The following is a 12,282-nucleotide window of genomic DNA, read 5'->3' on the forward strand; positions in this document are numbered from 1 at the left end:
TGTGCGGGTGAGTGGGTGTGTCCTACGGGTGGAGATTGTGCGGGTAAGTGGGTGTGTCCTACGGGTGGAGATTGTGGGGGTGAGTGGGTGTGTCCTACGAGTGGAGATTGTGCGGGTAAGTGGGTGTGTCCTACGGGTGGAGATTGTGCGGGTGAGTGGGTGTGTCCTACGGGTGGAGATTGTGCGGGTGAGTGGGTGTGTCCTACAGGTGGAGATTGTGGGGGTAAGTGGGTGTGTCCTAAGGGTGGGGATTGTGGGGGTGAGTGGGTGTGTCCTACGGGTGGAGATTGTGCGGTTGAGTGGGTGTGTCCTACGGGTGGAGATTGTGGGGGTAAGTGGGTGTGTCCTAAGGGTGGGGATTGTGGGGGTGAGTGGGTGTGTCCTACGGGTGGAGATTGTGCGGGTGAGTGGGTGTGTCCTACGGGTGGAGATTGTGCGGGTAAGTGGGTGTGTCCTACGGGTGGAGATTGTGCGGGTGAGTGGGTGTGTCCTACGGGTGGAGATTGTGGGGGTAAGTGAGTGTGTCCTACGGGTGGAGATTGTGGGGGTAAGTGGGTGTGTCCTACGGGTGGAGATTGTGGGGGTAAGTGAGTGTGTCCTACGGGTGGAGATTGTGGGGGTAAGTGGGTGTGTCCTACGGGTGGAGATTGTGCGGGTAAGTGGGTGTGTCCTACGGGTGGAGATTGTGGGGGTAAGTGGGTGTGTCCTACGGGTGGAGATTGTGGGGGTAAGTGGGTGTGTCCTACGGGTGGAGATTGTGCGGGTAAGTGGGTGTGTCCTACGGGTGGAGATTGTGCGGGTGAGTGGGTGTGTCCTATGGGTGGAGATTGTGCGGGTAAGTGGGTGTGTCCTATGGGTGGAGATTGTGCGGGTGAGTGGGTGTGTCCTACGGGTGGAGATTGTGCGGGTGAGTGGGTGTGTCCTATGGGTGGAGATTGTGCGGGTAAGTGGGTGTGTCCTACGGGTGGAGATTGTGCGGGTGAGTGGGTGTGTCCTACGGGTGGAGATTGTGCGGGTGAGTGGGTGTGTCCTACGGGTGGAGATTGTGCGGGTGAGTGGGTGTGTCCTACGGGTGGAGATTGTGCGGGTAAGTGGGTGTGTCCTACGGGTGGAGATTGTGCGGGTAAGTGGGTGTGTCCTACGGGTGGAGATTGTGGGGGTAAGTGGGTGTGTCCTATGGGTGGAGATTGTGCGGGTGAGTGGGTGTGTCCTACGGGTGGAGATTGTGCGGGTAAGTGGGTGTGTCCTACGGGTGGAGATTGTGGGGGTAAGTGGGTGTGTCCTACGGGTGGAGATTGTGCGGGTGAGTGGGTGTGTCCTACGGGTGGAGATTGTGCGGGTAAGTGGGTGTGTCCTACGGGTGGAGATTGTGCGGGTGAGTGGGTGTGTCCTACGGGTGGAGATTGTGGGGGTGAGTGGGTGTGTCCTACGGGTGGAGATTGTGCGGTTGAGTGGGTGTGTCCTACGGGTGGAGATTGTGCGGGTGAGTGGGTGTGTCCTACGGGTGGAGATTGTGCGGGTGAGTGGGTGTGTCCTACGGGTGGAGATTGTGCGGGTGAGTGGGTGTGTCCTACGGGTGGAGATTGTGCGGGTGACTGGGTGTGTCCTACGGGTGGAGATTGTGCGGGTAAGTGGGTGTGTCCTACGGGTGGAGATTGTGGGGGTAAGTGGGTGTGTCCTACGGGTGGAGATTGTGCGGTTGAGTGGGTGTGTCCTACGGGTGGAGATTGTGCGGGTGAGTGGGTGTGTCCTACGGGTGGAGATTGTGCGGGTGACTGGGTGTGTCCTACGGGTGGAGATTGTGCGGTTGAGTGGGTGTGTCCTACGGGTGGAGATTGTGGGGGTGCGTGGGTGTGTCCTACGGGTGGAGATTGTGCGGGTGACTGGGTGTGTCCTACGGGTGGAGATTGTGGGGGTAAGTGGGTGTGTCCTACGGGTGGAGATTGTGCGGTTAAGTGGGTGTGTCCTATGGCTGGAGATTGTGCGGGTAAGTGGGTGTGTCCTACGGGTGGAGATTGTGCGGGTGAGTGGGTGTGTCCTATGGGTGGAGATTGTGCGGGTGAGTGGGTGTGTCCTATGGGTGGAGATTGTGCGGGTAAGTGGGTGTGTCCTACGGGTGGAGATTGTGCGGGTAAGTGAGTGTGTCCTATGGGTGGAGATTGTGGGGGAAGTGGGTGTGTCCTACGGGTGGAGATTGTGCGGGTAAGTGAGTGTGTCCTATGGGTGGAGATTGTGGGGGTAAGTGGGTGTGTCCTATGGGTGGAGATTGTGCGGGTAAGTGGGTGTGTCCTACGGGTGGAGATTGTGCGGGTAAGTGAGTGTGTCCTATGGGTGGAGATTGTGCGGGTGAGTGGGTGTGTCTTACGGGTGGAGATTGTGGGGGTAAGTGGGTGTGTCCTACGGGTGGAGATTGTGGGGGTGAGTGGGTGTGTCCTACGGGTGGAGATTGTGGGGGTAAGTGGGTGTGTCCTACGGGTGGAGATTGTGGGGGTAAGTGGGTGTGTCCTACGGGTGGAGATTGTGCGGGTGAGTGGGTGTGTCCTATGGGTGGAGATTGTGGGGGTAAGTGGGTGTGTCCTACGGGTGGAGATTGTGGGGGTAAGTGGGTGTGTCCTACGGGTGGAGATTGTGGGGGTGAGTGGGTGTGTCCTACGGGTGGAGATTGTGCGGGTGAGTGGGTGTGTCCTACGGGTGGAGATTGTGCGGGTAAGTGGGTGTGTCCTACGGGTGGAGATTGTGCGGGTGAGTGGGTGTGTCCTATGGGTGGAGATTGTGCGGGTAAGTGGGTGTGTCCTACGGGTGGAGATTGTGCGGGTGAGTGGGTGTGTCCTACGGGTGGAGATTGTGGGGGTGAGTGGGTGTGTCCTATGGGTGGAGATTGTGGGGGTGAGTGGGTGTGTCCTACGGGTGGAGATTGTGGGGGTGAGTGGGTGTGTCCTACGGGTGGAGATTGTGCGGGTGAGTGGGTGTGTCCTACGGGTGGAGATTGTGGGGGTGAGTGGGTGTGTCCTATGGGTGGAGATTGTGGGGGTGAGTGGGTGTGTCCTACGGGTGGAGATTGTGGGGGTGAGTGGGTGTGTCCTACGGGTGGAGATTGTGCGGGTGAGTGGGTGTGTCCTACGGGTGGAGATTGTGGGGGTGAGTGGGTGTGTCCTACGGGTGGAGATTGTGGGGGTGAGTGGGTGTGTCCTACGGGTGGAGATTGTGGGGGTGAGTGGGTGTGTCCTACGGGTGGAGATTGTGCGGGTGAGTGGGTGTGTCCTACGGGTGGAGATTGTGCACTCCATATCAGCCAAATAGAAACTCAGCCCATCTGAATATCTCAGTAGCTTTATTTTGAAACTCTTAAACATGTAATGATGGATTTCTGCTTTTGTTGAAACAGCCAGCTGACCAAAGAAAAAAACTTATCCTCACAATGACATCTCGAAACTTTCAAAAGAAACCCATAGGATTTCACCTTACTTGGTAGCTGTTATCAAATAATGAGAAAACCTTGCTGGTGGCCGTATGTTGGGAGGCTGTGTTGCCATTTCACCAGCTGCTCCTTGCTGCTTGTTCAAATTCGTGTGAAACAGTAATGAATATGGAAAATGTTAATGCTGTTGCTTTTGATGCCATTTTGATAGTAGATGTTGAGCACGAAAATGTACAATTGCTACCAGTGAGGTGCTCGAGGACAGACGTTAATTATTTGCAGCATCGACTTCTTTAATTTACATTCAGTTGTAATGAGTACCATGTTATTCAATTAAATACCATTATCATACACAAGGCAGATGGTTGCTAAATTGCCTGCACCAAGTATCAGATTTTAGTCACCTTAACTCTTCAAGGGCTGAATATTTCTTTTCATCAATTGAGTAAATGTAAAATCAGTTTTATTAATATTTTACGATTTTTCTTCCTCTTCCTAACCAGGACGGGTATTCAGAAGCTAATGCCTCATCTCATAAGAGACGATACACTGGCTAAAGTTGAGACTCCAGCACCCCACTATTATATTTTGTCTTTTGATCCACTGGGATGTGCCAAAAGTGAACTGTTCATGGTCGAGAACAGGATACATATTTTTTCCAAACGTACCCAATGTCAATTGTATCTGTATGGTTTATATCATTAGAATCAAAGAAAGTTTCGGCGCAGAAGGAGGCCATTCGGCCCATCGTGTCTGTGCCGGCCGATAAACAGCCATCCAGCCTAATCCCAATTTGCAGCTTTTGGTCCGTAGTCCTGTAGCACTTCAAGTACTTTTTAAATGAGTTGAGGGTTTCTGCCTCTGCCACCCTTTCAGGCAGTGAGTTCTAGACCCCCACCACCCTCTGGGTGAAAAAAATTCTCCTCAACTCCCCTCTAATCCTTCTACCAATCACTTTAAATCCATGCCCCCTGGTTAGTGACCTCAATACGTGTTAATTGTATTCAGGTGGTGGGTGTCAATTGGGGACTCTCTTGTATCCTTTTATAGGAGGGAGATTATCTGGAGGGTGCATGATGTGTCAGGGTGAGCTCTGTGAGTAAAGGCTTGGAAGTAACTGAAGACCAGGCTCTAGTATTGTATCCTTCACCACCTGGCTATCCAATTTATAATATAGTAGCAGAGAATGGTTGCCTGGAGGTGGATTTTGGAAACTACGATATCCAAGTCCTAGCATCAATACATGGGGTTTTGTCTCTCACAAAGCCAACACTTTCTTCATTTCTCAAACACAAAACAAAAGGCACCTACCTTGATAGACGTGGCCTACAGGCATCCCACCCAGGTACAGATAACAAAATGATGCCCTCAAACAATATTTCATGCATGAACAGATTACAGCTCCCTATTTTTGATCAAGACACAGCTTTAAACATTAATATTCTGCCTTAAAGTTCTTTCTATGTCTCCTTCACGACTGGAAGTACAAAATACAACGTTTTGAGCAAAAGTAATACAAATTATAGTTCCTTTTAAAGTTTAGTGGAGATTGAACTCAGCTGGCCTTATCTATAAAATCAGACCGTTCCATTGAGTCAGGGATAGGGTTTTTATAGTGAAGATCTTAAATTATAAAACTTATGAAAAGGTTAAACAGATTTACATTTGTCCTTCTTTGTCAAATATGTTTGCAATGGTACTTAGTGTTATTAAAAAGTTTTACTTATAGAACATGTTTAAATTCAAGAATTTTATTCATGGATCCATCTCCAAACTTGAATATTGGCACAAAAAGCAAAATACTGCAGATGCTGGATATGTCAAATGAAAACAGAAAATGCTGGGAACACTCAGCATGTCAGGCAGCATCTGTGGAGAGAGGAAGGTTGGGTTAATGTTACAGGTCAGTGACCTTTCAGGGTTCTACACTTCAAGAATAATTCATTGGCTGTGAAGCTCTTTAAGCAGTGCTATATAAATACAAATTCTTTCTTCTTTTAGTGACTGAAAGTGCACTCTATGTGGAACGCCCATCGGTACAGTAAGAAGGGATAGTGTTCCCTGAGGCAAACAGGGAAAGTAGCTGAATCCAGAACAACAGAACTGTGGTATGTCAATCTCCAGGTTTTATTGGGTTTAATCACAATTTTCAAATCTGATTTTGGGGGTGGGGATGTGGGGGTTAAATCATCAGGTTAATCCTCAAAATCAGAAAGATTAAGTATTAAAATAAAGTCACTGCTGCTACCGAAGAAAATGATTAGGAAAGAAGAATGGTCCAATACAGTTCTCATTGCAGCAAGCTGGGAAACAGCATTCTCTATCAAGGGAGATCCAAGGACTGCAATCCATAAACCTTTGGCAGTTTAATCAAGGATTAATGGTGCTCGTATCAGTTGGAACGAAGCTTACAGCAGCTTCCTTGGGTGTCTTGAGATAACAATAATCTGACCATCGGGCAGGGGGAGCAGAACATCCATTCTGCTCCAGAATAAACAAGAGTCATCTTGTTCCACCTCCCCAACCAGGAAAAACCTCAGAGCTGAGGGCAGGGCGACTGCAAAATGTAATTTAAATCTCAAACTTTAGAAAGCAGTGAGAGAGATCAAATAGTTAGATAAAAGAGGGAAAGGGGGGAGTAAAAAGGAATGTGCTCGACAAGCATTAGGCTGAGCCCTGACCTACCAGGCAGACCAATTAACAGCAAACTACACGAAGGAGCAGTTTGACTGATGTGGCATAATTATTAAGCTGGCCAGGTCCAATCCAACTAAGCTGCATGCAAGTCACACAGTCTAATAAAAAGCAATTAATGTTGGAATGAAACCAATGGAAAGTGGTCTCGCTGCTGAGTGAAGACTGAATTCCATCTAAGAGATGAGGAGTAATTAAACAACTTGATCAAAAGGCACCAAGAAGTAGCTACAGTCGAGTACAATAGGAACATAGGAGCATAAGTCAGGAGCAGGCCATTCAGCCCCTTGAGCCTGTTCTGCCATTCAGTGAGATCATGGCTGATCTGTATATTAACTCCATCTACCCGGCTTGGTAACCCTTAATACCCTTGCCTATCAATCTCAGTTTTGAGATTTTCACTTGATCCTCAGCCTCAACAGCTTTTTGGGGGAGGGTTTTCCATATTTCTACTACACTTTGTGTGAAGAAGTGCTTCCTGACATCACCCCTGAATGGCCCAGCTCTAATTTTAAGGTTATGTCCCCTTGTTCTGGACTCTCCCAACAATAAAACTACCTGTCTCCTGATTGGCTTAAAGATGTATTATGGGTTGCTTAGTGGTAAGGTTGGATCATAACCTGGGTCGCACTGACACAAATGGATCAGCAGCAGGAGCTTGCAAGCCAATATATTGTACCTTAAAGTACCTTAATGGCTCTGTCAGGGCTGTTGCCAGGTTATGGATGAGAGAGGGTAACTAAGACACCATTTACTGTGTAATTAGATATTAAGTGCTTGTTTGTACCACGGTAAACATCAATGCACAGAACAAGTTAATACAGAATTACAACTAGTTAAGCATAGATAAGTAAGCCCAAACTCTTACAAGGACTCTTTACTGTGTCAAATTCCCATTGACTAATCTAAGAGAACCAGGGAAATGTCCCATTACGTTGACATTCATGAAATCGAGATGCCAGAGTGCACTTACCACAAGCTGATCAGAATTGGAGACGATGCAGACCTCAGTTCAAAAGTCCAAAGTCACTTAAAATCTTTCCTCCAGCAACAGTTCAGAAGTAGGAAGGTCTAATAGACTGGAGGGAAGCTGTCGAATAAACAACAAAAACTTGTATTTATATGATACTTTTAAAATTGAAAAATGTCCCAAGGTACCACAGAGAGACAAAAGAAAATGGAATAGGTGATGGGCCATGGTTGGAGAGTTAGGAGACATGACCAATAGCTAAAAACAGATAAGCTGGCCATTTATTCCATTACTGTCTGTGGGACCTTGCCATGCACAAATTGGCTGCCTCGATTCCTATATCATAACAGTAACTACACTTAAAAAGAAGTGCTTAATTGGCTGAGACATCCTGAGGTCATGAAAGGGGCTATATAAATGCAGGTTCTTTCTTTTCTTTCATTGACAAAATTGGGCTTTAAGGAGGCATTTAACGATTAACAGAAGTAGTGAGGCAGAGCGGTGTAGGGAGGAAATTCTGGGAGTAACGCTGAAGGCTCTGCCATCCATGACAGCAGAGGTAGGTGGTCTGAATAGAAGGCCAGAGTTGGAGGACCGAAGGGTGTGGGAGGGAATGTAGGGCTCAAGGAGGTTGCCGAGTTAGGGTGGTGATTGGAAGGTGAGGATGAGGATTCTTAAATCACTGCACTGGAGGACAGGGAGTCAATGTAGGAAAAAGAGGCCTGGGGTGATGGGTTAGTGGATCTTATTATGGTGCAGGATATGGGCAACTGAGCTTGGTCGAGTTGGTTATGGAAGGAGGGGATTGGGAGGATGGCAAGGAAGGCGTTAGTGAAATCAAGTCTAGAGATGACAAAAGCATGGATGAGATGGGGTGAAGCCGCACGATTTTGTGGAGATGGAAACAAATAGGATCTTATGCCTCACAGGTCATCAAGGTTTGGTGACATGACCAGCTCCCACCACAGCAAGAAAGCTATGTTGTCCTCAAGGCTTGAGACATTAATCTTCTCTGCACAGAGACACTTGACTCTCTTGATGAAGGCTTGACGTTTGCTAGTGCTTGGTCAGTGTGGGCAGATATTCCACAAACTTTTGAATAATTTTGCGTCTATAGTCCAGCACCTCTTGGATCAAATTGGTATCTGGTAATGAAGTAGCCTCGATCATTGAGTTGCTGGTAGCTCTGCTTCAAGAAGGTAGCGGTGAAGTATCAGGTAACTCCCAAGAGGCTGACTTTGAAGGAAAGTTGAGTAAGAACTGTCACAACTTTTTGCTAAGATCACTGTAAAGAATAGTAAGGAAGAAATTTGGCCACTTTAGGTGTGTCCCTAGCATTTGGAGAGAGCCTATGAGCAGAGAGTTCGAGCACATAGAATACAATTTGGCCTATGACAGCAACAAAAGTTGTCATATTTTTATGGTCCTCCTTTAATACATTAATCTTAGCAAGTTAATGATTTCATTAAAATGATTTGATTCTGTATTTAGCTGGTGTCAGATGTGATCAGTCTAAATTTAGTTGCTCACAAATGGAGCCCATTTGAAAAAAACGGCAAAGAAAATAATGAATTCAGGGGACTGTTGGTAATTGGATTAAACAGTCTGAAAGCAATGGGTGGATACAATTATTAATCAAGTTTGCTTTTTTATCAGAAGTTTGGAATTTTATTTTTGGATTCTGAAGTGCTGCAAATACCAAAACATGTGATTAAAAATGAAAGAAATAATAACTAATCTGCATCTACGCATCTGAGCAAATTAGACTTTGACTTTTGAGTCATTAGTTTAATTAACAATCTCCTAACAATCTGCCATAATGGTTTCATATTGTGCATACGTTCTCATTTCCAACACAGATCAATAAAGTTTAGAACCTGAGGAACATAATTAACACAGAAAAGCTTTTCGCTGCCATTGTTCACAACGCCAGCGGCTCTAATGAATAACAGTGGAACCAATCATTTTATGATCTCAGGATGTCCGAAAGCACTTTACAGCCAATGAAGTACTTTCAAAGTGTAGTCACTGTTGTAATGTAGGAAACGTGGCAGCTAATTTGAGCACAGCAAGATCCCACAAACAGCAATGAGATAATGACCAGATAATCTGTTTTTTTTTCAGTGATGTTGGTTGAGGGATAAATATTAGCCAGGACACCGAGGAGAACTCCCCTGCTCTTCTTTGAAAAAGTGCAATGGGATCTTTTACACCCACCTGAGAGCGCAGATGGAGTCTCAGTTTAACGTTTCATTGGAAAGACGACCTCTCTGACAGTGCAGTACTGCACTGGAGTATCAGCCTGGTTTATGTGTTCAGATCGCTGGAGTGGGACTATGAACCCACAACCTCTGACCTAGAGGCAGGAGTGCTACCACCGAGCCACGCCTGACATCTCAATCAGAAATTACTTTGATAATAATTATATAAGTGCTTTAGATACTGTTGCCCCCACTTGCTCATTTTACATTCAGCCTACGAGAAATCAAAGTTTCCCATTTTAAAATAATTTAATTCCCGCAACCACTGTAAAATTAGGTTAAACAATGAATGCACATTAAGCTTTTATGCAAACTTTGTCAGTATAGATTTATAATTAAAACTGCATTACTTACAACTGTCACTCCATCCGCTTGCCCAACTCAATATAACAAATGAAGCATTCAAATATTTGCCTGAAAAAACAATGGAAAGGAACATCTATTTAATATTTTTAGTAGAGTTTAATAAGGGATCAATGTAATGACCACCTTAAAAAGCATTATGTTTCAAACCTGCTTTACATTCGACTCACAAGATTAAGCCCCTGTTTGAACAGCTTGGATGGTTTAATTACTTCCTCCCATTTTTTTTTGCCTGGAGCTCCCTGACTTCGAACACCAAGGTAGAAATGGAATATCTGAGGTCACAGCCATCGCCAGAGTGTGCGCATGTGTTTCTGACTGTGCAGATTGTCACTAACGGTAACAGGGCTATGGGGAGAGAGCAGGGGAGTGAGATTAATTGGATAGCTCTACCAAATAGCCGGCACAGACACGATGGGCCGAATGGCCTCCTTCTGTGCTGTATCACAGTAGTGTATTTGGATTTCCAAAAGGTGCCACATAAAAGGTTACTGCGCAAGGTAAGAGCTCATGGTGTCGGGGGTAATATATTAGCATGGATAGAGGATTGGCTAACTAACAAAAACAGAGAGTCGGGATAAAGGGGTCATTTTCAGGAAGGCAATCTGTAACTAGTGGGGTGCCACAGGGATCAGTGTCATAGAGTCATAGAGTTATACGGCACGGATAGAGGCCCTTTGGCCCATCGTGTCCGCGCCAGCCATCAAGCCCTGTCTAATCTAATCCCATATTCCAGCATTTGGTCCGTAGCCTTGTATGCTATGGCATTTCAAGTGCTCATCCAAATGCTTCTTGAATGTTGTGAGGGTTCCTGCCTCCACAACCCTTTCAGACAGTGAGTTCCAGACTCCAACCACCCTCTGGGTGAAAAAGTTCTTTCTCAAATCCCCTCTAAACCTCCCGCCTTTTACCTTGAATCTATGTCCCCTTGTTATAGAACCCTCAACGAAGGGAAAAAGCTCCTTAGGATCCATCCTATCTGTGCCCCTCATAATTTTGTACACCTCAATCATGTCCCCCCTCAGCCTCCTCTGCTCCAAGGAAAACAAACCCAATCTTCCCAGTCTCTCTTCATAGCTGAAGCGCTCCAGCCCTGGTAACATCCTGGTGAATCTCCTCTGCACCCTCTCCAAAGCGATCACATCCTTCCTGTAGTGTGGCGACCAGAACTGCACACAGTACTCCAGCTGTGGCCTAACCAGTGTTTTATACAGCTCCATCATAACCTCCTTGCTCTTATATTCTATGCCTCGGCTAATAAAGGCAAGTATCCCATATGCCTTCTTTACCACCTTATCTACCTGTTCCGCCGCCTTCAGGGATCTGTGAACTTGCACACCAAGATCCCTCTGACCCTCTGTCTTGCCTAGGGTCCTCCCATTCATTGTGTATTCCCTTGCCTTGTTAGTCCCTCCAAAGTGCATCACCTCGCACTTTTCCGGGTTAAATTCCATTTGCCACTGTTCCGCCCATCTGACCAACCCATCTATATCGTCCTGCAGACTGAGGCTATCCTCCTCGCTATTTACCACCCTACCAATTTTTGTATCATCAGCGAACTTACTGATCATACCTTTTACATTCATATCCAAGTCGTTAATGTAGACCACAAACAGCAAGGGACCCAGCACCGATCCCTGTGGTACCCCACTGGCCACAGGCTTCCAGTCACAAAAACAACCTTCGACCATCACCCTCTGCCTTCTGCCACTAAGCCAGTTTTGTATCCAAAGTGCCAAGGCACCCTGGACTCCATGGGCTCGTACCTTCTTGACCAGTCTCCTGTGCGGGACTTTATCGAAGGCCTTACTGAAATCCATGTATACCACATCCACTGCGTTACCCTCATCCACACGCCTAGTCACCCCCTCAAAAAATTCAATCAAATTAGTCAGACATGATCTTCCCTTGACAAAGCCATGTTGACTATCCCTGATTAATCCTTGCTTCTCCAAGTGGAGACTAATTTTGTCCTTCAGAATTTTTTCCAATAATTTTCCTACCACTGATGTTAGGCTCACTGGCCTGTAGTTCCCCGGTTTTTCCCTACTCCCCTTCTTGAATAATGGTACTACACTGAATAGTGCTGGAGCCTCAACTATTTACAATCTATATCAATGACTTGGATGAAGGAAGCGAGTGTATTGTGGCCAAATTTGCTGATGACACAAAGATAGGTGGAAAAATAAGCTGTGAGGAGGACACAAAGTGTCTGCAAAGGGATATTGACAGGTTAAGCGAGTGGGCAAAAATTTGGCAGATGGAGTATAATGTGGGAAAATGTGAAGTCATCCACTTTGGTAGGAAGAATAAAAAAGCAAAATATTATATAAATGGAGAAAGACTACAGAATGCTGCAGTGCAGAGGGATTTGGGTGTCCTTGTACATGAAACACAAGAAGTTAGCATACAGGTGCTGCAGGTAATTGGGAAGACAAATGGAATATTGGCCTTTATTTCAAGGGGGATGGAGTATAAAAGCAGGGAAGTCTTGCTACAACTGTACAGGGTGCTGGTGAGACCACACCTAGAGTACTGCATACAGTTTTGGTCCCCTTATTTAAGGAAGGATATAC

The 12,282-nt window shown here is 46.5% G+C and overlaps 2 long non-coding RNA genes across 3 annotated transcripts in view; one reads left to right on the forward strand and one right to left on the reverse strand.

Annotated features, from left to right (window-relative positions):
• Nucleotides 1-12,282, forward strand: part of LOC137322042 (uncharacterized) — a 78,480-nt gene that overhangs the window by 46,609 nt on the left and 19,589 nt on the right. The window contains exon 2 of the long non-coding RNA XR_010962948.1: nucleotides 5,420-5,526. This is a non-coding gene — a long non-coding RNA (uncharacterized lncRNA). The remainder of the gene's footprint in view (nucleotides 1-5,419; nucleotides 5,527-12,282) is intronic.
• Nucleotides 5,154-12,282, reverse strand: part of LOC137322041 (uncharacterized) — a 157,066-nt gene continuing 149,937 nt past the window's right edge. For both annotated transcript variants that reach the window (XR_010962947.1, XR_010962946.1), the window contains exons 3-5: nucleotides 9,698-9,757; nucleotides 7,086-7,202; nucleotides 5,154-5,287 (exon numbers count right to left, since the gene is read on the reverse strand). This is a non-coding gene — a long non-coding RNA (uncharacterized lncRNA). The remainder of the gene's footprint in view (nucleotides 5,288-7,085; nucleotides 7,203-9,697; nucleotides 9,758-12,282) is intronic.

Source organism: Heptranchias perlo, chromosome 5 (genome assembly GCF_035084215.1).
Source record: "Heptranchias perlo isolate sHepPer1 chromosome 5, sHepPer1.hap1, whole genome shotgun sequence".
Taxonomy (NCBI): domain Eukaryota; kingdom Metazoa; phylum Chordata; class Chondrichthyes; order Hexanchiformes; family Hexanchidae; genus Heptranchias; species Heptranchias perlo.